The 26163-nt window shown below is 49.9% G+C and overlaps 1 protein-coding gene across 2 annotated transcripts in view; it reads right to left on the reverse strand.

Annotated features, from left to right (window-relative positions):
* The window catches only part of Grik3 (glutamate ionotropic receptor kainate type subunit 3), a 214825-nt gene that overhangs the window by 174072 nt on the left and 14590 nt on the right, over positions 1-26163 (reverse strand). The gene's annotated exons all lie outside the window — the stretch shown is intronic.

Consider the following 26163-nt stretch of genomic DNA (forward strand, 5'->3'; position numbering starts at 1 on the left):
AATGCCCCTGGGACCTCACTAAGAACCTAGGAGCAGAGGCTGAGATCTTTATGCCATTTGCAGATGCGGCAACTCAAGTAACTTGTCAAGGTGTGTGTATTGGGGTGGGGGTGGGGTAGATGTCAATAAGGCTGCAAGCTGCCCCACTCAGCTGCCTCACAGTGCAGCCTCAGAGCCTTACATCTGCCTAATCACCCCTTAAGACTTCACCCAGCCCTCTGCCCACCTTTCTTGGGAACCAATTTCTGAAGCTGGGCAGTCAAGATGCCCTCTCTTCCCACCCTTATGTCATTCCACTGGCTCTTTCAGAGAAAGGCTTGCCCTGCACTTCTCCCGGGCTACCCCTGAGTTCCCCATCATGAGATCTCCCCTTGCCTCCCTTCCACCCTGCAAGGGCCAGTGCCCCTGCATCAGAGCCAGCAATGTGCCCTAATCTCAAAGACCAGGAGGATTCCTGGTAGAAGCCAGATCCATAACCAGCTCAAGCCTGTGGGAGGACCAGGCAGAAATTCCAGAGAAGCATCTGGACTCCCAGGCTGCACCCCAGGCAAACTCTCATGAATGTGTTGTTTATCATATTTGAGTTCCAAGGAGATGCCTGGGCTGGGACCCAACTCACAAAGGAAGAAAACAAAATGCCTTCCATCTCTGATGGGGATGAAGGAACTGGAGGATCTTGGAGGTGGGTAGGAGACATGGCATCAAAAGTGATCCAACAACCTAGGCAACTAGGCAGCTGGGTACTGAGCCAGGGCCCTGGGGTGAGTGACAGCCAGAGTTGCAGGGCCTGAGGAGGTGGCCCTGGGGGTGGGTGCCAGTCTCAGAGAATGAGATGAGCTTCCAAGGTCAGCCTTAGCTGGTGCCATGAGCCTCTTGGAAAAGAGTCACAGGTTACAGATATCTGTAAGGAAAGAGACCTGGAGCCTAGAGAGGAGAGGGCTACCTTTCATTCCCTTGCTGAGTTTGGGAAACTAAGGAGACTGACTTTGAAGGTGGAAAAGGGATTAATGAGAAAGATCACAGACGGAATACGGAGGGAGAAGGCAGGGCTTCAGTGAGCCAGGTCTGAGAAGAGAATGTCATGAACGGCCAGTGGTAGGACAGGGTCTCCAGTGGCTATGTGGACAAGCTGGACTTCCTCCTAAGGGCCAAACAGAAATGCTTATGGTACTACCCAGATCTGTGAGCCAGGTGACAGGATGGGTATAATAGCCTCGTAGGAAACAGAGAAAGATGGGGACAGTGCTGAGCTGGTGATGACAGAAGAGGCTGAGGGTGAAGGGTCAAGGCACAAAGTGAGGTGGAGGCACTCCACCCCTGGGAGATAGAGGATGAGGAAGTTCTTGCCTGGGACTGCCAAAGCCACTGGGGCAATAATCAGACCAGTCCTAAGCACTTTGTGTGTGTGTGTGTGTGTGTGTGTGTACACATAAATGCACACACACATGCAAACTTGTATACACGTGCTCATGTGTGTGGATTAGGTAAACCAACAACGATATGGACTAGGTAGATCATCACCATTCCCATTTTAAAGATGAGAAAAATGAGGCAGAGAGGCTAAATACCTTCTATAGCTAGAGAACAGTAAGTCAGCATTAGAATCAGGACTTTTACCTCCTGTAACACTAGGAACAGATGAGCCAGTGATAGAGATAGAGTCTAAAGTGATTCTGGAACCTCAGGGGAGAACTGGGAGGAGAGAGATGTTCTAGAAGCATCTTCACAGACATGGGAGATGAAGCCCTGGGTTTGGTGAGGAACTAGGGAGAGGAGCATTCACTGGCTCAAACACCAAGCAAGGTGATCAAGCCAGGTGTAGCCAGGTGTCATCTGCCCAGGGGACTTGGGGACTAGCTGTGACTTGCAGGAAGTCAGGTCAGGAGCTGGGCTTGGGGGTTCACACGTGGTGTTTTACTAGATGTGTGTCCTTGAGCTGGGCTTTTTGACTCTTGAGCATCTGCACTGCTCGTCCATAAAGTGAGACATTAGTGAATCTCAGGCCCATGAGGCCCTGGCCTGTTATTCACAGCAGCTCCCAGGTCTCTCTGCAGGATGGGAAGATGATGCATCTGGGCAAGGCATGTGAGGATGACAAGGCTGAGATATTGAGAGACATGGTGGCACCTCTGTGACCCTCAATGCTGTGGGCGCGCCTTTACCCAGCACTACCTTGGGATTCCTCCAAGTCACACTCCTTCCACAGGTGACCACTGAACCCTGCAGACTTCGGCCTGGCCCTACTCAGTACAATTAAGTTCCTCTCTTCTACAGATTTATTATTTATTATAAATATTATATATTTATATATTATATATTTATAAATATTATATATTTATTATAATATTATAAATAGCATCCATCCCATAGGGTTGCCGTGGTATTATACTCAGAATAGTGTCTTGAACACAGATTTCCATAATGTCAGCTGTGACCTTCAGAGCTCCCCTTCATCAGGTGACTAATGCAATGCCTTTGGCTCCCTGTGTAGAGTGGTGTGTGTGTGTGTGTGTGTGTATGTGTGTGTGTGTGTATGTGTGTGTGTGTATGTGTGTGTGTATGTGTGTGTGTATATGTGTGTGTGTATGTGTGTGTGTGTGTATGTGTGTGTGTGTGTGCCATTACCTCCTCTATTATTTATTTCCAATAATGATAGAATTTTTTGGAGGATAATTCTTATTAGTTGCAAAACCACCCTGATCATTCTAAACTTCCTGGCAAAAACTAAACACACACACACACACACACACACACACGGCAGGTGGTGGGAGACAGACAGACAGACAGAGTTCTTTCTAAGACACCTGATTTCTGCTGGAATCAGAACCATCCTCCACCCATAACCGTTACTTCGAGTGATTTGGTCAGCGTGAATAGAATCCTTCATAAAACAGAACACAGGCACTTGCCATCAGAGACCTGTGTTAAGTCAAGGGGACCAGAGAGAAGCAATGGAAACCTGCAGTCTCACAGGTGCCTGGGCACAGCAGAGTGGTTTTCTGCAGACTCCAGAGCCATCGAGAAGCTCGGACACAAGGCTGCTGTCACCCAGGGAAATTATAATTTCCCACCATTTTGCCTCACATGCGCGTTTAATAAGCATGCCTGTTTCTGTTGCAAGCAAAACTACTAATTATCACCACTGTTTACAGGTCGTGATCCAGCCACACCTCCGTCCAAGGACTCTCCTTCTGTGCCTTTTCTTCACCTCTTATCAACCTCCCCCATTCACTCAAGATTCTTACGATCGACAGTCATCTGTGGGCTAAGGCCCAAGGAAAAAGCTGACAGTCCCACTAAATCCTTCTCTTTGGAATCTGAGGTGTGGTGCTATTGGCAAAGGGAGCTAGGAGACCAGCTGAGAGGCAGAGGCTGTGTCCCAAATGGCTGGCACAAGACAACGGGCAGTGTCTGAGCACAGTCTCAGGGGCAGAGGGGAAAGGAGAAGACCTTGGGCAGAAACCAGGGCAGAGATGTCATGTCCATAAGCGCTCCAGAGACAACCTGGATTTTCAGCCTCTGCTCTGCCCAAGCTCTGAGCCTTACATGTTATGCACCATGTCCAGCAACATTCTGGAGACAGCAAGAGGAAGTCTGTTCTGGCAACCGAAACTCACAGAGCTCTGTGGCACTCTGACTCCTTCACACAGGGCCAGAACTGACAGCTCTGTCTTGGGAGACAAAGCTGGGGCAGTTACTGATCTTTCTCATTGACCTTTAAGAAGAGTCTCAAGGATGTTGGGCTGGCCTTGAACTCCCTACTAATTCTCCCGCCTCCAGGTCTCAGGTGCTAGGATCAGAGGCATACATCACCACGTCCAGTTTTACACGATGCCAGGGAAGGAAAGCTGGGCCTTGTGTGCGTCAGGCAAGCCCTCTACCATACGAATCACATCCTGAGCCTTCACTGTCCTTCTGGACACTTGGAATGTCTCCATCTTGTGCACGTTACAGACCAGTGACAGGTTTTCCCAACATGTCTCTGAACCCAGGCACACTGTGCCTTGCTGGCCTGAAGCTTAGCAGTCGCCTTTGCCACCCAAAAGCAAGTGCAGCCTAGCAGAACTTTGCCTTGAACCTAATACAGCATGTGGTGTAAGATGGATCTTCAACAACGCTATGTTTCTGTAGATGGGGCTGGGCGTCCCCCAACCTTGACCTCAAGAAAGCTTTCTGCTCTGTGATTTATGAAGATTCCTCCCACCATCCTCAGGCCTTCAGGAAGACCCATTGTGTTCTGAGGTCACAGGTCACTCAACAACACTAGGTAAATGGCCTTGGTGACCAGGTTCAAAGCCTCCCACAGTATTCACCTGGGATTTGCTTCTCTTCCCGAGGGCCAGGTCAGCCCACCCTTTCTTCAAGAACCTGTGTAGGGGTGAGTGAAGCATCTCAGTGGCACCTGACACCATCAACGTGAAGCCCTTATATCTCAGTAGGAACGGGCAAGCCTTTGACCATCTCTGGATCCCATTCTGCTGGACTCTCTCCCCCATCACTTAGCCCATCCAAAGCTTTGCCCTGCACCATCATCTCAGGAGGCTTCAAAAGGGATGGGACCCCATAGGGGCTTAGCACAGGCTGCACACCCATCACTGTGTAGGAAGGAAAGACCAATAGCAGCTGGGAAGGAAGGGGCCCGCCATCATGGGAGCCAGAGTCAGCGTAGGGACACTGTCACACTGTCTAACACTGATCACAGTGTACTTTGGGCAGGTCATCTGGAAAGCTAAAAAGATCAAGTCCTCCTTCTTGTGGGCTATGGGAAGGCTGGCTAGCTGTGACTCATTCAACATTCAGTACCACATATAGTAGGTATTCAACACATAACAGCTCATAGTGGCTGTCTCAAAACATTCTCCACCAACAGACTCCAGGTCCTCTTAGGGAATGGTGTGGCCAGGAATCATGTCACAAGGCACATGCCATACTGATCAACCCCTCTTTCTTGATCCATCCTTGTAACACACCTACAAATCCAGCCTCCCTAGAGCTTCCTAGGGAAAACAAACTAATCAAATCAAAATAAAACAAAACAAAACAAAACAACCCACAGGTTCTCTAGGACTCAGTCCAAACCCGATTTTTCTTAGATCAATTTGCTGGTTGACCTTAGGTGCCCACAGGGCTTTTGTGATAATTTGAATAGGAAATGTCCCCAACACACTCAAGTTTTGAGCACTCCAGATGATGGTATGGTTCTGAGAGGGGTTCTGGAAACTTCGAGATTCGGGGACTGGTTAAAGGAAGTTAAGTCTCTGAGATAGAAGCAGGGTGGGTCCTTGAGAATGCTTTACCCCACCCGCTTCCTCTGATGCTCTCTGCTTCCTGTCTGCCTCTGGCACACACACCCACTGTTGTGATATTCCACTCAAGCTAATGGGACAGAGGAACTGTGCACAGACCCCTCTGTTTCAGTGAGACCAAGGAAACCTTTCTCCTTTAAGTTGCCTCTGTCATCTAGCTCCACTAAGACAGAAAAGCAACTTATGCAGCATTGGTCCCAGAACACCTATGTATAACACAATCCAGGGCTGCCTGAGTCCCTTACTGAAAAGGCAATAGTATTCATATTTATGCAGTACTACACATGTCCCCCACTGCAAGTCACCTCTGGATGACAGGATAACCAATGAAATATACATGCTGTGCAAGTAGCTGTCAGACTGTACTGTTTAAGGATCACTGTAAAACGGTAATAAAGGAGTCTGTGTATGTTCAGTGCCAGCTCAGTTTTGTTTTAAATGCTTCTGGTGGGGCTGGAGAGATGCTCAGCAGTTAAGAGCACCTACTGCTCTTGCAGTAGCCTGGAGTTCAGTCCCCAAACCTACACTGGGTGGATTACAATGGTCTGCAACTCCAGGTTCTAGCCTCAATGAGTAAACATGTGTGCACATGTGTGTGTGCACGCTTTTTAAAAAATAATAATGCACACAGCACTCAGTGTTCACTGACAGAAATGAGCCAGCTGAGGACTCGTCCCTCTAAGCCCCCCATTCCAGACCACAGGTCCCTGCTTGTGTGTCTTCTTTCGTGTCACATGTGATGGTCATGCTACACCCTCCTAGATGTGGACCTTACAAATAGATGAGGTGGCTCCCTCTCATTTTCTTGTCACAGCTCTTTACTAAACACCTACACCCTGCCAGTCAGAATTCGGTGGCAGGCTACTCCTCCCATTTCATTTTCTTCACTCTGGGAACTGGACTGTCACCAGGACAACTAGGGATAAATCTGTCTGAGGGCCAGGGGTGCGAGCTGTCGTATCACACACTTCTCCTATATCTCTGGACCTGAGGTTGGCACTATTCGTTGTCTCCAGGTCAGCCACAGCTAGAAAGGTGTGATGGTTTGAATATGCTAGGCCTATGGGAGGTGGCATTATTAGAAGATGTGGCCTTGTTGGAGGCAGTGCATCACTGTAGGTGGGCTTTGAGGTCCTATGCTCAAGTTCCACCAAGTGTGAAAGAAACCCTCCTCCTGGCTGCCTTCAGAAGCCAGTCAACTCCTGGCTGCCTTCTGACAGAGATGTAGAACTCTTAGCTCCTCCAGCACTGAGTCGGCCTGCACACTGCCAAGCTTCCCACCATGATGATAATGGACTGAACCTCCAAAACTGTAGGCCAGCCCCAATTAGATGTTTAAAGAGTTGCCTTGGTCATGGTGTCTCTTCACAGCAATGGGAACCCTAAGACTTCCGGTTTCGAATCCTAAATGACTAGGCCCTGATTTCTAGGAGGTTGTGGAAAAGTACCAGGGCTCCCGTGTATCCTGGGCTAAGAAGAGGTGAGAGGATGAGGGAAGACCATGACTGTGGGCAGGACAGGTGGTTTGTTGGTGGTCGTCCCTCCTACCTTGCCCATCTGCTCTCCCATCCTGGTTCTTCCAGGGTTCTGAGGAACCTCTACTTCCTGTTAGAATCCTCTCAGTTTGTAAGGGAGGAAGCAAGAACCTGCTTCCAAGGGGCTGCCTCTCCCAGACTTCAGGGCACCCAATGGTGGAAGCCATGGTTTCTCTCTATTGTCTCTTGCTGGGGTTCAGGCTGCAGCCTGGACTGGATTTAGCATCTCCTGGGAGATGGCGAGGCACACCTCTGGGTATGTCTGAAAGCGTTTCTAGAAAGGATTAACTGGATGTAGGTGTCACTATCCCATGAGCTGGAGGTCTGGAAAAAATGAAGGGGGAATAGGAGAAAGCTGAGCCAAGCAAGCACCGACCTTCATCTCTGCCAGTGGGATGCTAAGAAGTGAGGAGAAGCTTCTGCCACATGATCCCACAGGGACATTGCAGCCGCATGACAGAAGTCTTGCAAGCATGGACAGAACCTTCTGGAAAAAGATAGAGCTCTAGTCCTATTAAGTCATCTCTACCAGGTATTTAATAATGGAGATGAGAAAGCAGGGGCTGGGACCTCCCTTTTGGGACAGTGGTACCCAGGAGAGGGTGACTTCCTCCCTATCTGTCAGGGAGCATCTGGCAATGTCTAGAAACATCTCTGGTTGTCACTACTGTCAGTGAGGAGGCCATCAACATTCTATGGGAGAGGCTGGGTGTTGGGGGACAGCAATGAATTATCTGGGTTCTCTGGCTATCTGAGATGAAGCCTAGAAAGGGAGCTAAGAACTCAGGTTCCATGAGCTCAACCTCCAGGGAACAAGCTGGATGCCTCCACCCCTCTAGGTCAATACCAGACGTAGAGAAGCATCAGCAGCATGTCCTGGAAGGAGCCTGCAGTGGGGGTAGGGACAGGCACTTTTGGCGAAAGGCTGGCAAGGAGCAAGCTTTATGGCTTGTTCTGTTCAGAGTTTTAATTAAGCGTCTCAAATAAGGATTTAATTGGGCTGTAACAAGCCAGGCTATTGTATGCAAGAGAAACACCTGGGGGTTATTAGAAAACATTTTTAAGGCAGTAAAGCTGCAGTGAGTACACACAGATGTTAAAATCAGGAGATGTCATTGCAGAAACCCATGCCACTCCCATCCAGGACCCTGGTAAAGGGGCAGTGTGGTCTGGGAGGATGAAACCCAGGCTCAGATGACATCCGAGCAGGGCTGTGGAGGCCCAGGCAGGGAGGCTCAGATGTGAGCTGCCACCAGCCTCTGCTTCTCAGGCTGCCGTGGGGGAAAAGCAATGAGCAACCAGGCTTAGTCTCAGACATGCTGGGGTGACCCTCCCTGCATAAGGGATGCCATGATGATCATGATGACCTAGTCAGCTCCCCAGAAGGACCAGAAATGATGAGGCTTAACCACAGTAGTGCCAAGGATAGCTGGCCTGGGTCCCAGCTGGGTCTGGATGGGGGAAAGGATGACCAATGCACTTTAACAGTTGTCTCTCCCTTCACCACAATCTGAGCTCTGGTAGTCCAGGGATAAAGGTATGTTTTGTTCCCTGCTGTGAAGTTCAAAGCAGGAGACAATGTTGGGTACACAGTAGGTCTAGTTGAATAAACGAGAAGAAATAAATGTGTAGTCCAGCCCCATCTTTCACAGCCCACGCTGGCCAGACTGCTGTGTCCCATTGGCCAGCCACTCTGAATCTCCATCCAACAAGAACAGTTTTCCATCAGATAATCACTAAGGCCACTCCCCTCTCCCTGCCCTGTCCTGGGGCTCCTCACCACCCTGCCAGATTGCAGGACCTTGGCCTTAATCCTGGCTTCCGGATGATAGTAGCCTCCCCAAGAACCAGTTAGTTTATTCTGCATCTCCGGTGGAAGCCAAAGGCCTCAGCAGGGAAGATCAGCAGTGCGTGGACGAGGGCTCTATGAGAACTGATGTGCTCGCTTACAGAAGCACCCTCTCCGTTCTCCATGGCTGGCATTTGTCAGATTCTACTAGGGAGTCCTGGGCCCGACTCTTCACCTGTCTTAGTTACTGTTCTCTTGCTGTGAGGAGACGCCATGACCAAGGCAACTCTTATAAAAGAAAACATTTAATTGGGGCCGGCTTACAGTTTCAGGGGCAGAGCCCATTACCATCATGGCGGGGAGCATGGCGGCAGGCAGGCATGGGGCTGCAGAAGTAGCTGAGAGCTACATCCTGATCCACAAACAAAGAGAGGGGGCCTGGTGTGAGCTTTTGAAAAGCCAAAGCCCACCCCCAGTGACACAGCTTCCTCCAACCAGGCTTCACCTCCTTATCTTTCTAATCCTTCTCAAATAGGGCCACTCCTTGGTGACTAAGCATTCAAATATATGAGCCTATGGGGATCATTCTTATTCAAACCACCATGCCACCCACCTAACACTCCTGATGACTTTGTGACATGAGATATTACCACCATTTTACAGAAAAGGAGTTCGAGGCTCAGGAAAGCAACCCTGACCCTGGTCTCTCAGGGTCAGAGAGCCTGACATTAGGAAGAACCCTTCCCAAAGCCTGTGAACAACAGCTAAGATTTCCACTCAAGGCAATGGGAGGAGCAGGCTAAGCATCAAGGTCTAGCCTAGGCTCCAGATATAGTCTCATACATCTAACTTGCAGAATTTATAGTTCCTTCTAGTCCTATCTTATACTGATGAGCTTCTGGAGACAGAGACAGAGATGAGAGGGGAGGGAGGAAGGGAGTAAGAGAGAGAGAGAGATAGAGAGACAGAGACAGAGAGAGAGAGAGAGAGAGAGCTAGAGATGAGGGGAGGGAAGGAGGGAAGGAGGGAGGGAGGGAGGGAGGGAGAGACAGAGACAGAGACAGAGACAGAGACAGAGACAGAGATGGAGCTGGGAAGAGGAGGCAAAAACTGAGGTTTTGAGAAACGGATGGGAATGTGGAGGCCGGGGAGGGGGGATGACACAGGTGCTCAAGGTTGGAGGCTCCAGGACATAAATGGAAGGCAGAGTGAGTCTGTTGCCCTGACAATCCAGGGAGGACAGTCTGTGTGGTAGAGTCGGGGAGGGGCCAGGCACCCCAAGAGTGGATTTCACATCACACTGTCCTAGCTGGGGCAGACCTGTGCCCTCAGTGGTAAGAAAACCACACTGCAGGAGGCAGGTATGGTGGCCAGCTGGGGACACAGGACTCAGGGTCAGGCTTTCCAGGCTACTCTCTGGGCAGCTCCTGGGAAAGCACCCCAACTCTGTCTCCTTCCCACCCACACAGCCCTCAAGGCAGCTTCCAGATATAGTGCCATTTAATTCACCCCATACAGGCCCATTTCTACATCTAACATAGACAAGAAAACTCTGGCTTTATTGACTTATTATATTTATTTATCAAGTTACTAACATATTAACATACGTGAAGGAATGATGACAGTAGCAATACCTGGCTTTTGTTGAGCGCTTACTGTATACCAGGCCCCCCAGTAAAGGCTTCTCATACCTAATCTGATTGACTGATGTTTCCCAATCACCCAAAAAGGTGAAAGCTATTAACCCACTTTGCCAAATGGAGAAAATGAAGTTCAGAGAAACAAGATAACATATCCCAGCTAGCACAGTCCTGGGCCTGACGCCATGCTGGGTGCTTTATGTGAGCTTCATCATGGGTGCCTGCGACTGTTTTATTATCAGGCAATAATCCCAGTTTACAGAAAAAGAAACTGCAGTCCACAGAGAGACAGACGCATGACTGTTCAAAGACGAGAAGGAAGCCGAGCCAAGAACCCACCCTCAGCCATCCAAATCCAAATTCTGTTTCCTCCTCCTTATGCTCACTGGTCAGCCAGAGCCTATCAGGAGTGACATTCAAGGGCCTGAAGTCACACTGGAGACAGTTCAGCCAGATCTAAATCGCCTTCATGGAATGAAAAGCCTGAGAGGGTTTCCCTGCCTGGAAATGTACATTTGAGGGACAGCAGCTGCATTGCATGGCTACCCGAATTGTTTAACATTTGTCCAGGAGAAAGAGGGAGATGCATGCAGGTAGGGGTGATATGTGGAAGTGGCATAGCAGGTCCCGGGCCAACTCCTGCCAGTAACTTCTCCAGAGTGCTCTTTCACTTGCCAGCCAGCAATCGATCTGATGCAAAACCCCAAAGATTTAAATGCTATCAGATGAGATCAGTGTGAGAAATGTGTGTGTACGTATGTATATGTGTGTGCACATGAGTGTACATGTGTGCAGGTGTGCTTCAGGGTATTTATGCCTGTGTGTGCATGTATGTATTTATAAATGTATGTACATATATATATGTTTATGTATGCACATGTTTACACATGTGTATATGCATGAGTGTATATATGCAGGTAATGTTGCATGTGTATATGTATGGTGTGTATATGTGTATACTGTGCATCTGTATGTGTGTGCATGTATGCATGCATGTATGTATATATGTGTGTGTACATGCAAGCATGGTTATGTGTCTATGTTTGTATAAATTGTATCTATGTAGATATACAGTATGTGTGTGTCTGTGTATACATACGTGTGAATTTCATCTGTGTGTCTGTGTGTAGTATACATGCTTATGTGTGTATTTGCCTATGCATGTGTCTGCATGTACATGTGTGTATGTACCGGTGTGTTTATGCAGGCAATGTTTTATGTGTATATGTTTGCGTGTCACTGCCCCCAGACTCTGAGGGATGAGCTTCTGGGACAATTCCTCTGTTTTATTGCCACAACCCAAGAATGGCTGCAACAGACAAGTGGCCCTTCATCTGCCTATTGTCAGAAAAAATTGGCTGGAATCAATTGTCCTAAAGCAAAAATCGATTGCATTTGGCAGTTGTCCTCGCAAATTTAATGAGCTTATATTCAAAGCTCCCTTCAGTTTAGGATTTAACTCGGTTACTCCTGGGGCACTCCACAGAGATCTGCAGGTGGGAAGCCGCACAGCTCCAGCCTCAGCCTTCCTAAGTTCCTCCCTGCTCCTTGTGAGGGCTCAGAACAAGAAAACCTTCCAGGCTAGAGTCTCCACACAGCACAAATCTGCCCCCTCTCCATGGCGCAAAGGGACACAGTGCTGGTTTTCAAGGGGAAGAAAAGCTGATCCCTCTTTTGCCAGTCAAAGGACAAAGTCCTTACTGGATGTCTTGAGATCCACCCTCCCCAACACAGGCTGAGAGGACTGAGATCACGTGGTTCACTTGGGTGCTGACTTCAGTATGCACAGCAGAGGGAAGGGGAAGTGAGGCGGATGTGGATGCAGGAGAGCTGCCAGGAGCAGCTGCATTTTCTGCTCCTTGCAAAGGCTAAGTCCCCACACCACTGCATAACCCTCTTCTAGCATGACACTCCTGAGAGACAGCATGCCCTCGGCCACCACAGTAGGAGGATTTAGAAGGGTCAGTCCAAAGAGGCTGGACACAGCTGAGTACAAGACAGGCGTCACCAGTAACATCCACTGGGGACAATGTACATATATCTTTTTTGAGACATGGACTGGCTTCAAACTCAAGATTCCACTTCTTCAGCCTCCCCAGTGCTGAGATTACAGGTGTGAGCCACCACACCTGGCTCTGAATACCATTATTTTAATTACTTATTTAAATACCACTATTATTAATTACAACCTGCAATTTGTTAGGTATGTAGATTAACCTGGGTGTATTGACAGATAACTTATGAAGAATGTCATATTTACTGGGTGGATGTTAAACCTGCCCTCTGAGGGCAAGTCAGCAAGGAAGTCTGGCCATCACTGCTGGTGACTGATGGGAATGGCCTCACAGTCACCTGGATGCCAAGCCCTGCCAGAGGTGGCCTCAACCGTCAACTGGTCTATATCTGCCAGAGGTCTGAAGGAAAGAAATGACATTGGGGGAGCAGGCTGACCCCCTTCTCCAGATATTCTAAACTCTCCTCAGATGGGACTACGCCCTTGAATGGCATAGCTTGGTTTCGTTCTCACTTAAGCGACACCTTCGGGACCAGACTATGACTTATGACATCTAGTCATGTGTTGGAAGGATGTTGCCTGTCTGAGTTGTCCATCTAAAAGCCAGGATGAAGGTTTCTTTTAAAATGAGGGTTTGATGGGGAGACACCTACACACACACACACACACACACACACACACACACACATTTTGAGGCTTCCCGAGCAATTCTCTTCCTTAGACTCTTCCTGCCTTCCTCCTGGAGTACCCCAAACAAGGTACCTAGGAGCAACCATAGCTGTCAGTCATCTCCCTGGTAACCCTCCTCACCCACAGGCTGCTCATATCCTGCTCTTCTGCTCCATACTGGCCCTGCAGAGGAAGAGGGAGGGGGTGAGTGGCACCAGCCACCTGTCAGGACCCCAAAACCAATATGAGGGACATCAGTGGAAGAGAGGAGTCTACGGCCAACTCAGCCTTCTCCTTGTTCCCATCCACCGTGCCTGCAAACTTCAGACATCTTGGTTAGATGAAAACTCTTCCCATCAGAGTAGAGGAAAGCCAACTACTCTAGACTAATCCTCACGCCCAGTGCTCTCTCTCACGAGCCACAGGACCTTCTCCAGCCGGCTCCTTATCTGTAAAGGAGAGTCGATAATCCCATGTGATCTGGATATCACTGGGGTGCAGAGGGAAAAGCACACAAAGGGCTTGGGGAAGGATGAAGGACAGGGAGAGTGTTGTTCCTGCGACTGTCCCTTTTGAGAACCAAGGGAACCTAGAGGGAGACTGGAATAAGGGCCCCACCACGAGGCTCCCAGACCCCATCCTTCCTGTCCCTCAAATGGGCAGGTACCAAGTATAAAAGATGTCTCCAGAGCCATGAAAGGGTCCTTGGTCATTGTGCTCTCTCTGTGTCTGCCTATCTGCCTCTCTGTCTCTGTCTCTCTCTCTCTTTCTCTCTGTGTGTGCGCATGTGTGTCTGTGTGCTCTGTGTGTGTGTGTGTCTGTGTGTAAAGCATGCATCCTCTGATGCCTTCCAGTGGGAGACACGGTATCCATGACTCGAGCATGGGGTCAGCAGTGGGGACAGCCATTATCTGAATGACCACAGACCACATTAATTAACATCCCCACTCCACACTCAACCCAGTCTGCTGGGCCCACGAGTGCAGTGCAGCTAACGTAGGAGAACCCGATCAGTTGTCCCCAGAATGGCAGAGAGCGGCCACCTCTCTGGACAGCTGAAGCCTAACCTTAGCCCCAGGTGAAGCACACAGTTCCTACCTTGCTTCCAGGCCTCAGGCTCACCTCAGACCCCTGCCTAGCAGCTGCTTCCCCCAGGGCAGCGTCTGTGATGACAAAGGCACAGCTGTGGCAGGCCACATTCACCCACTGCCCTGGACCTCTGATCTCCTCCCACCCCCAAACTTCCTGCTCTGAGCTCTGAGCGCAGCCATCCTCAGGCCCCAGGTTGTGCTTCTCTGGGGTTCTACTTACAAGAGCCCACCCAGATGATGCTAGCCCCTCTGAGCCCCTCAATCTGTTCTTAGCAGATGATGCATGCACTGCCCCCTACCTGGGGTGGCATCTCTTCCCCTCTGCTCTGCCAGGGCTGGAGCCACCCCATTCTCCATAAGCTGCAGAGGAATTCAGAGGGGTTGAAAGTCACAGGCTGAGACATCTTCCTCAAGAGTGTCAACCATTCGGTGGAGGCAGCTGTGTCATAGAAATGCCCAGCAAGGAGGACACTGGACTGGTCCACCACAGAGGACCAGGTAGGGTCGAGGTTGAGTATACACGGGGGTGGGAAGCGGCAGATGGCCATGCTATACTTCACTGTTTAGCCATTAGGTCAGCAGGTATTAACAGACCTTCCAAGGTTCCCGTGGTCAGTGAAACAGACAAAACCTGTGTCCATGTGAAGGTTTCATCTCGGAGGCGCTTTGGGTTGCTACTGAAGATGGAGAAGTAGGGTGGAGCAGATCATAGAAGGCCTGAATGACAAGCTAAGGTTGGGCTTCACTTATAGGTGATGGGAAGCCCTTAAGGACTTTCGAATGAGGATAACATGACATACAGAGCCATGTCAGAATTGCTGGCACAACAGTCGATGAGTGCTGGACCAAAGGAGCAAATGGGGCGGACTTAAGCCTATGGGGGTGACTTGGAGACACAGAAGGCCCCAAGGCTAAAAGCTGCTCACTCTCTGTCTCTCTGTCTCTCTGTCTCTCTGTCTTTCTGTGTGTCATGGAAGGCTGTGTTGTCAGAGTCTGTGGCCCTGTCGTCCACTGTCCCCCTTAGCGCCATCAAAAGAGGAGTCTCAGACCTTGGAGAGACCCTCTAGCACTCACTGGGGAAGGGGCTTTGCCTCAGCCCTCCAGGCTCAGTTCTGTAGGAGGAGCAGTGACCTTAATAAAGCTCAGAGGGACAGAGGGACTCAAAGGCCTGGTGAGACATAAATATAGCACCAGGTAACATGTAAGCTACTCATGAGCAAAGGCTGCTGGATCCCACAGGGACCAATGCCTCTGGTATCGCAGCAGCTGGGCTAGAAAGGTCTGATGATCTTTCTCTATACGTGGAAACAGGAAACATTTTCCTGCAAAACCTCACTGTGAAATGTGAATGGAGGAGACAGCTAGGCCAGGGAAGGAGGACCGTCACAGGCAATGTCTGCTTTGCCCAAGGGATCCCCTGTGCTGCTACCTTTGGACAAGGGGAGTCACCAAGCAGAGACTATTGGGATATGGATGCTGGGCCTTTCTCAGAGTCCTGGCTGGGGGAGGCTGGTTGCCTCTGCCTTCAGCGAACTACTCAGCCAGTGGATGTGGGTAGACAACAGTCTATTCTGAACATCTTAGCTGGAGCCCATTGATGTGCCCCCTTTACAGGTGAAAAAACTGAGGCCTGGGTATATTACATGAGTGTAGGTGAGTGCGCGTGCACACACACAGGCACACATCACACAAAGGAAAGGAGACAGGAGTGAAGGAAGGGGAGACCTGAATGCATATCGGTATTTGATAGACATGGGGCCTGGGGCAAAAAATTCTAGAAGATAACACAGGGACAGCACTCACACAACCTACCTACTGTGCACCAAGCTCTGGGTGAAGCACCCCTTCCTTCACTCCGGTCTCCTTTCCTTTGTGTGATGTGTGCCTGTGTGTGTGCACGCGCACTCACCAATGCTCATGCATGTGGAAGCCAGGTCAAGGCAGACATGTCTTTCTCCATCATTCACCAATGTAGTTTTGAGCAATCAATTCCCTTCCTTCCTTAGAGGTCCAGATGACGCTCCCACACTGCCTCTTCCTTCTCACCCTTCTGGCTGGTCCATGTGAAGAAGCAGAGAACCATGGGTTTGGCAGGCAGCATGAGGCACTGGTGGGCTGAGCCCTCTCTCCTGGGCCTCACTCAGAGGTCTGCCCAGCTTGCCAGGCCCCAGCCAAACTCTGCTATTCCAGGGTGCTTAGGTCAAAGATGCTGTCCCTGGCCGGCTGAGACAGGCTCATTGCTGAGACACAGCAGGGAAATGAATGGCAGTTACATACTGGCCTGAATCCAAGGACATTGGAAAACTACAGCAGCGTCAGCCCTTGATCCTGATTCTTTCTTTCACAAAGAGGAGGGAAACTGTGGTCTAGTTAAGGCTCACATTCTGAAGCAGTGTGGGGTCAAATGTAGCCTCCAGCAATGCTGAGTGGGCCTGGGGAAAAATGTACACCTTTGAGCCTCAGTCTTTCCATCTGTAAAAGGGGCATGTAACAACAATGCTGGCCTTAAACTGATGTTAAAATTAAGGTGTCTGATCAACGTGTAGCAATCTTCTTGCAAACATTAAGCTATATTAATAGTTTCCACATGCAAATGAGCTAAGGGTATGAGTATGCTGTGGCCACAACTACTATCTTCTTATTATTTACAGAAAGGAAAACTGAGCCTGACAAGTTTCCTTGGGAGAAAAATATCTTTTCCATTTAAGTATAGAATCCAAAGAGCTAGGGCTGAAGTAGTAATATACATCTATAGCTAGACCAAGGTGAGTGACTGAGTGTGTGTGTGTGTGTGTGTGTGTGTGTGTGTGTGTGTGTGTGTGTGTGGTCCATTCGTGCAGAGCCAGAGTTCGGGGAAATGTCAGATTCTTGGAGAAGGAGATTTTAATTAGGTTAGAGTCGCCTCCAAAAAGTACTAAAATTAAATATGAATCCATAATGCATGGCATCATAGGTAATGGTATGCAAATGGGGCTGGGCCTGGCCAGCTGCAGCAGGAACTTAGGCGATCGAGGTAATTGGGAAAAATGTCCCTTGGCCCAAAGCCACAGTCCTGAGGATGTTGCGGGAGAGAGCAGGCCATGGGTGTTGGGCCCGATGGGGTAGCTAATGTCCCTTTAATGGGAGGAGGGTGGCTAATGTGGGGCCTGCAGTGAGGGGGAAGTGCCACACCACTGAGGAAGGGGCTGGAGGCCGGACCAGGCCAACTCTGCTACAGAGACCAGCTGCCTGGGGAGGCTTGGGCTTCCCCTGCAGCCTGGGGCTCTGACAGGAACGGTTGTGAGGCAGGAGGAAACCATACACAGCTGGCAATCTGGGTATTCCTGCCTGGCCCTCTGGCCAGATGTGTAACATTAAATGTCTCCCCCATACTGGGCTCTGTAACAGAGGAAGAAAGCTAAGCTCCACCCCTCAGCAACCCCAGTTTTATCTGGGGTCAGACGGGGGTAGAAATATATTTAGAGCTGTAAAAGATGGACAATTGCTGTTTCCGTTTCAGCTGTAGAATAAACGAAGCTGAGTGTGGTGATGTACGCCTGTAACCCCAGCAAGCTGGAGGCTGAGGTAGCAGGACTGCTGTGAGTTCAAGGCTAGCCTAGGCTACATGGTAAGACTCCGTCTGTAATAAGTAAATAAATAAATAAATAAATAAATAAATTCTTAGTAAGTAAATAAGTAAAAGCAGAAAGTGAGTACTTTCTACATAAACCTATATACTATATCATTTCTATATATTCATATATTATATATATAATCATTATATATATTTATCTATCTATTTCTATAAATTTCTATGTACTTGGATCATATCCCATGGACCCTCGCTACAGCCCTAGGGAAGCTGAGGCAAAGTCACGAAGTGAGGGGTTCGAGATCTCAAAAGTGGTTCTGATTCCAGAACCTGTTCTCCTAACAGCAATGCCACGGCGGGGTTAAAGGCCGGCACAGTGGCTGGCACATATCTGTAACACAGCCACAGTCTTGGAATAGCTGAGGGGGATGGAGACCCCAGTGCCAGCCTGGGCTGATTAAAGAGGAAGCAGTCTCAAAAGAGGGGTTGGGGAGGCAGTGGAGGGGCTCTATTCACACCTACCTGGGGTAACAAAATAAACAGCCGCCCAGATGTGCCGCCCAGATGTGCCCACAGCATCGTGAGGCCCCGAAACAACTGTACATTTCCAGGAGTCGGTCAGCTCCCTGGGAGTCAGTCTGCAGATGGCACCACATTCAAAATGGCCTTCCTCAGCTCCTTTCCAACTCCACAGACCTGTGACTGGCCCAGCACTCGGGAGAAATGCCGTGAGCGGTGGTCACGGCAGCCTTGTGAAACCTGGGACATGCACTCAGGCTCACAGGGCCTCAGTGTTCTCATCTGCAGAATGGGAGCCTAAACACACCCAGTGTGCCAGTTACATGAGCAGGCGGTGCTTGCTCTGTGCACCAGGTGGCACACAGTGGTTTGGGAAAGACATGTATCGGTTCATTTTATCCTTACTGGCCAGTGCAGCTCCCATGGGGCTTCCCCACAAGACCCCACTGCCCTCCACACCCCCTGGACTCTCTCACACCTCTTTCACGGACAGATGAAGTGATAAGAGTTGTGAGGTATGCTGTGTACCAGGATCCACAGTCCGTGGTCCCCTCCAACCCGAGGGCCTTTCTGCCTCACATGCACACCATGAAGGCTGTTGTACCCAACAGTCATCTTGAGTACCAAATTCAGCAATGCACATAGAAAATCCCAGCAAGGATGAGGGACTCAAACGATGGAACATTTTAGAAGCAGCCTGAGGATCCATTCTGGCTCCTGGCTCTTCCAGGCAGGAGGGGAGCACGGTGCCTGCGGATCCCAGCAGGATATGGGTCTCACAATGCCCAGGCACAGCGGTGACAGCACAGACACCGGTGTCCAAGAAAGCAAAAACAGTTCTTTGGGAGCCTGATGGGTAAACTGACTCACACCCCACCTTCCCCCCATGCTTTGAGGTCAGAAAAATACCTGTCTGTGATCTCCAAACTATCAGAGTCCTGCCTGAGCAAGTCCTGGCCCAGGCAGAAGAGAAAATATGGGTCTGGAAACAGGTGCAAGGTTTTTGAGATGGAGAAGCGTACAAGCCCTTTCTTTGTGAGGGAATGAGTGCCAGGGGGCCTTTGCCTATTGAGTTTTCATCAAAGTAATTTATTGATCAATACAGAGAACATGGCTAGTTCAGCGATTTTGTAAAAAAATCACCATGTGTTGAATACAAGGAACACTTTGCTGGATTGTGGCATGCAAGGCCCTGCAGGATCACCCATGCTTTATGGCCTTCTGGGAACCGGGCCCTGGCAGTTACAACTCTGTGGCTTTATCTTCATGACACCAAAACATTTGGACGGAGGAAAAAGATGGGTCAATCTTCCAGATGTTTTGTCTACCTGGCACAAATATCAAGATGTTTCTCGAACAAGGTCAGAACAAGCAAACTGGATCGAGGAAGACTGGGAAGAGGAGTGAGCATAAGAAAACATTCCCCACTCCCAAGGCCAGGGACCAAGCAGAAGCGAGGGGTTACATTTTCTCAGCACCTGCTTCCTGAGCCCCCCTCCCCCACCTTGCGAAAGGATGACACTTTTTTGACACCTGGAGTTTCTTCTGCATTTTCAGACGATGCTGGCTTTGTGTTCCCAGAGTGACAGAGGCACGGAAAGTGAAGATATGTATATCCCCACACAGAGAGTTTTCCCTGACTCAGCGTTATCTAGTATGATTTGCACTCCTGGACCTCAGTCTCCTGTGCAAACATATTGGAAACATATTGAAAAGCGCTAAAACCCTGCCAGTTAGCAATCAACATTCAGCAGACATGGCTGCTTCCAGTAGACAGGGGTGGTTCCACGGACAATGTGCTACAGGAGTGACTCCGAGGGTCACCCCTCTCTCTGAGTGGGCTCCTCTCCCCTCAAACCCTGGAGGGGCCCAAGGTTAGTGTCTCCTGTTACCATGGCTGTTGCTACAATGGGAAGGTGCCTGAGAGGTAGGGACCATACAGATCGGCTGCCTCTTGGGTGGGTAAGGAACCCAAGCATGACTCCCAGACACTGGGAACAATGAGAGACACTAAGACAAACCCTCCCAGAAGGTGAGCCTCCGCTCTAGTCTCTTTGGCCACTGGCAGTCTCCTAGGGTCAGGACCTCTCCCTTCCCATGGTACATTGTGGGGTCTGAACACAGTCCAAGGATGTAGGGCTTAGACAGCATGCCAAAGGCCCCTCCTAGTTGGTGTGAGGACCAAGATGTTCACCCCATATCTCTCTCTGATGTGAGCGCCAATACCTTCAGCACTATACCCCCAGAATGGGACTTGTTTCCAGGCCAGTAAGGCCAGATGTCTTAAATCCCAGGCTGGAACAGTTGGAGGCTCAGGATCCCCAAGTTTGGATATGGGGGATAATCCACATATCCAACATGTATCCCAGCAGGCAGAGAAGCAAAGCCGGCCCTGAATGCCAAGAAAGCAAGAGGCCCTATTTGATCCAGAACTTAATCCACTTGCACAGAGAGCTGGAGCTGGGCAAAGAAAACACTGCCCAGTCTCATCTGAAGCTTCCCATGCCACCTGCTCCAATGGGCCAGCGGGATGATATAACAGCAGGACTAGACAACCTTCACAGACGCTTGCATGTGGAGAGCCAGGGATGCTTTGTTGAGAGTTGTCCTAGCAGGCACCTTCTGACAATGTCCACAGAGCACTTCTGACTATACACAGCCCCCACTCCTGTTACAGGGAACCCACTGGTCAGTGTGAGGTACCCAGCAGCCTGTGCCTGCCCATACTCCTGTTATAGGGAACCCACTGGTAGGTGTGAGGTACCCAGCATCCTGGGCTTTCCTGGAGCAGGGGACCATCTGCCTTTTAGCCAGAATTCATCACAACTCCTGCACAAGCAGAAGGCTTGGCTTTGCAAAACTACTGTACAGTTCAGAAGGAGATTGGAAAGGGTGCAAGCACAGCTTATTATCCGGGCCCAATTAGTCACCGAGACCATGTTAGAGGGATGAGCCTGCGGCCACCTCAAGAACAAGCCTGGAGGTTGTTAAAAAGCTCCTGCTGAGTTTGACACCTGCACCATGTCCTCCTGCCTCAGAGACACGGTAGTGCTGGGGTGGGGGTGGGGGGTCTCACAGCACACCCTGTTCACTTAAGGCACTGCGTTCAGAAAGACAGAGCAGTTCCCAGTGAGGGGACATAGAACTGGAAACATCAGACACATGCTGCCTGCTCTCCACCTCAGGCAGGGGCTGGTCCTATCCGGTCCATCTCACTTATGACTGCTACTCAATCTGACTTACTAGGACTTATTGATACCCACTGGGAGCAGCTGGAGCAGCCACTGGGAACAATCGAAAGGGGTTACACTGCATCTAGGCAGATCAGTTATCATATCTTGGGGACACCAGCGTGGATGTCTCACTCATTGGCTTTCTTCATCCGAGGCCCCGTTCCTTACCCTGAAGGTAAGGTCCACCTAAGGAGCCTATGAGAGTTAAGGAGAGATTGGTAAGAAGCTTGGGTGCTCCATAGCTGTGAAACCCACCACAGACTGAGACCAAATCCCTCTGTGAGTTACAGAAGCTCCTTCCTGTCCTCCTGGGAGGTCTAGTCAGAGAGGGAAGAGGGGAAGAACAGTCCTGTCTCTGTCTTCTGCTTCCTCCTGAAATAAAAACACAGGTCCACAAAACACTCCATTTCTCCCTGAAGCAGGACACCAGGCATCCTGTCATGGTGGGGGTGAGGTGATTAGAAAGCAGGGTGGTGGGGCATGGTGTTGGAGAACGTGCAGAAAGAAGGTGGGCACCCAAACTGTACGGACAAGTTCCAATGTCTGAAGGTTAAGTGACTAAAAATTAAATACATAAATAACAGTTGAATGCAACTTAAAATTCAATCGAAGAGAGAGGCACGCATAGATTAAAAAAAATAGGCGCGCGCGCGCACACACACACACACACACACACACACACACAAATTAGGTTCACACAGAGAATTCCTTGAATGATCCCACAAACAGTGCAGGTGTGCTGCTTTGTTTTAATAAAAAAGATCTAAAAAAAAAAGCCTAAAACGAATACAGCCTGAGGCAAGCAAGGAGGACCACAAGACCTGCAGCAAGACCAATGGGACAGAAGGACAGAAGAGAATTTCGGTAGCCATGAGTGCTCTTAAAATAACTGGGGGAGGGCTCCAGACAGGCTTGGGGACTGGGGGTGAGATGTGCTTCCCCGCAGGCTTCCCGGAGCAGGCAGGGCTTCTGTTAGGCATGCAGCGTGAAGAAGTGATTCAACAGGAGGCTGGAGAGAGATGGAGCTGAACTCGAGGTGCTCAAGACACACAGCATCAGAGCTGGAACCACTGCAGCTCAGCCGAGCTGCTCACATTGGAAATGAAATGGTTCCTGGGTGGTCTTAGCAACGTACCCTGTGGCTGAGGGGTCAGGATGGAGCAACTGCGGTTTGATATCCAGAAGGATCAGGAAGGATCCAGAAGGGTAGCATCTGCCCTCCCAGGGTCAGTCCCTGCAACTGGGATAGCTGCCAGGATAAAATGCCCTGTGAGTCTAGAGAGGATGGCTGAGTGGGGCAGGCTAGACCAGGAGAAAGAAATGGGCAGGAGGAACTGAAGCAGGAACCATTGGGGAATTGGGGAATCAAGAAAAGCCCTTTCTCCAGCTTGTGCTGAAATGGCCCACTCACCCAGCTTCTTGCTAAGGAAACAGATACACACACACACACACACGCACACGCACACGCACACGCACACGCACACGCACACGCACACGCACGCACGCACGCACAGAGGCACACACACACATACAAACACAGAGGCACCCATACACACACACACACACACACACACACACACACACACTGAACAACCCTGACAAGCAGGGCAGGCCAGTGAGTTTCCACATCTTTTTATTTGAGGTAACAATAGCAACAATGTGTCAAAACATTGCAGTGTCCCCACTTGTGTAACACAGACAGCTACAAGTTCTCATTGGAAGTTAAAAACAGCACTTAAACAAAGAAATAAGTAAAAGTGCTTTGCCTCAAAAAGTAACCAAGTGCTGGGTGGTGGTGGCGCACGCCTTTAATCCCAGCACTTGGGAGGCAGAGGCAGGTGGATTTCTGAGTTCGAGGCCAGCCTGGTCTACAGAGTGAGTTCCAGGACAGCCAGGACTACACAGAGAAACCCTGTCTCGAAAAACCAAAAAAAAAAAAAAAAAAAAAAAAAAAAAAGTAACCAAGTGTGTGCCCCACTGGTGCTAAGAAACGCAAAGCTGGGGGGGGGGGGAATGTGCGGCCCCTCTCTGAGAGAGGTAGCCTAGGTCTTTCTGATCTGCATTATCGGGCAGGGCTGCATCCCACCCCTTGAAGGGGCTACAAGCATGACATGACTCTCTGGAACATTCTTAGCACAGTGCCTGGCATGTGCTAGGTCAGCAATGGGTCAGTCTTGTCAGTGGGTTGCTGTTGTCTGGATCTGTCACGTGACACTGTATTCACAGAGCCATCTGGAAATTAAAAGTGGAAAGGAAGGAAGCCCAGTCCAGGCAGTCCCTTCCCCAAGAGTCCTTGCCCTGTGGACTGTGCTCTCTCTCCTCTGCTCCATCTGCTAAAGAGAAGTGAGATTGCTCCATGCTCAGCATACAGAAAAGCTCCTCATCCATCCCAAGCTCCAGACCCCAAGAAGATGGTAAGAGCCAAGCCAGACAACGACACATCACTTTCTTTCTTAGGCCTCCCCACCAGGTCGTTGTGAGGCCCTAGTACACTGCAGGCCCAGATGGTAGCCAGACACATCAGGTGCTGCCTGATCACCAGAGGAACTGTGAGGTGGATAGTCTGCCATCTTTTCAGGGCTTGTTCTTGGGCAGCAGGGGACAGAGCTTATTGGAGATTTTCAGTTCAGAGTAGGGAGCTGTGAATGGGGCTGAAGGCCAAATGACATCCATGTTGCACGGGGTATTGAGGACACCTTGAGACAGAAACATAAAAATCTCAGGAGGGCCAGGGCTCTTACACATACTTAGCCTGCATCCACTACTTAGATCCAAGGCTAAGGAACAGTCAGGCCTATGGGAGGAGCCCAAGAGAGTGAATCAGGATGCTTACTCTGTAAAACAGCTGCCATCCACCCTCAGACGGCATTTCCTTCCTCACCTGGACTGCTGAAACAGCATCTAATGAACCTTGGGCATCCACTAAAGTCCTGTCCCACAGCCATCAGGATGATGTTTCAGAGATGTGAGTTGGGTTCTGTTCTTCTCCCTCACAAAGTCCTCAGTGGCACCCCAGTGTCCTCGGGATCCGGCCAAGCACCACTGCTGTCGCTCAGACATCCCTCACGAGAATCACATGGACACTTGTCCATTAATGTCACTCAAACATCCTCCAGGAGAGTCACCCGGACACTTGTCTACACCTCCATTGCCCACACTTGGACTTCCTTGAGGTTTTCAATATTGGTTTGAAACGTTTGAAACATGGTATTTGATCGTGTTTGCCTACAAAGCTGGTAGTTTCACCCAGGGCAGCTTATACCACTGCAGGCCCCTTGGGCATTTGAGCACATTATAGCTGCTATCCGAGAACTTTTCTATCACTCCTTCCCCTCCCCCTTCACGTAACTGCCCTCTCTTGCTGCTTTAAGTTTCCACCTGATGTCATTTTCTTAATCCCGAACTTTACTCCTGGAACACGCTTTGATGCATGCCTCTCCTGCCAGACTATGAGCTTCCGAAGGACAAAGATCCTGCCTGCCTGCTCACCTTGGCACCTGGCACAAGACTGACCCACGGTGAGTACAAACTAAAGCCACCCGTTGTGAGCCACCACCCTGTGAATGAAGGTCTGGCTCTGATGATTTGCTGCCTGACCTCAGGACTTCTGTCTCAGACAGCAGCCTCTGCTCCTGCAGAAGGAAGCTCCACACATCAGAGATGGGAGCCAAGCAGGCTGAGGTCGGCGGTATGCTTGCTACGACATCTCCCAGACTTCCAGCTGGCTACAGCCACCAGTTCCCTCACTGACCCGTGACACTGACAGCATCACCAAGACGAACTGTGGAGGCGATAGAGTGTGAGCTCTGAGTGATCTCGGCAATCGCCTTCTAACAAGAGTTTGGCCTCCGTCGTCGGGTTAGCATAAGCTGGAACTGGCAAGGCCTTGGTCTTTTCAGGGAACTCAGAAAACCTGGATGTCCTCAGCAGCCTTAGTCATACAGCTGGGCAGACTGAGAATTTCACAGGGAGAGAATCCCGGGCTCCTCTGTGAAGTCATCAGCCAAGCTGTGTGTGTCTCCGTTACAGGAAGCCCACCAACCCCATGAGACAGTTTACTGAATCTTCAAATAGCACTAAACACAGAATAGCTGACTGGTCAGCACTCGCTCGTCTCAATCCTGCAGGGACCCCTCAGGCCAAGTTCACCCCCAACACACACACTTGCTTTAGACCTCAGAGATTTTTTTCATTACATATTTATGTGTATATACTGGAATGGGGTGCACATGTGAAGGTCAGTAGACAATTTGTGGGTGTCGGCTCTCCTTCCATCATGTGGGTCCTGGGGACTGGACTCAGGTAGGCTTGGTGGCAAATGCCTTCACTGGCTGAACCATCTCACCAGCCTGAACTTAGAAATCTATAGACACTCTTGTCTTCATGTCTTCAAGTTCCTGTCCTTCTCATATGTGTGTGTGTGTGTGTGTGTGTGTGTGTGTGTGCGTGCGCGCGCACGCATATTTATAAATGCATACATGTGTGTCTAGGTGTACATGCACAGACATCAGAGAACAACAATTTCAGATGTCAACCTTAGGAATGTCACACACTTCCTTTGCTACAGGGAGCTCAGAGACCCTTCTCTACCTCCTCAGGACTGGAATTATATGTGTGCACCACCACACCTGGCATTGTCTATTCGGGTTCTGGGAATCAAGATCAGGGCGTCATGCTTGCATGGCCAAGTATTCTACCAGCTGAACCATCCATTTCCTTGGCATGATTAAGGTACTCAGTCTCCAAAGCTGTGTAATGGGGACAGCAGGCACTGCACTTGGGTGGCAGAGACTGAT

The sequence above is a fragment of the Arvicanthis niloticus genome, chromosome 5, assembly GCF_011762505.2.
Source record: "Arvicanthis niloticus isolate mArvNil1 chromosome 5, mArvNil1.pat.X, whole genome shotgun sequence".
Lineage (NCBI taxonomy): Eukaryota > Metazoa > Chordata > Mammalia > Rodentia > Muridae > Arvicanthis > Arvicanthis niloticus.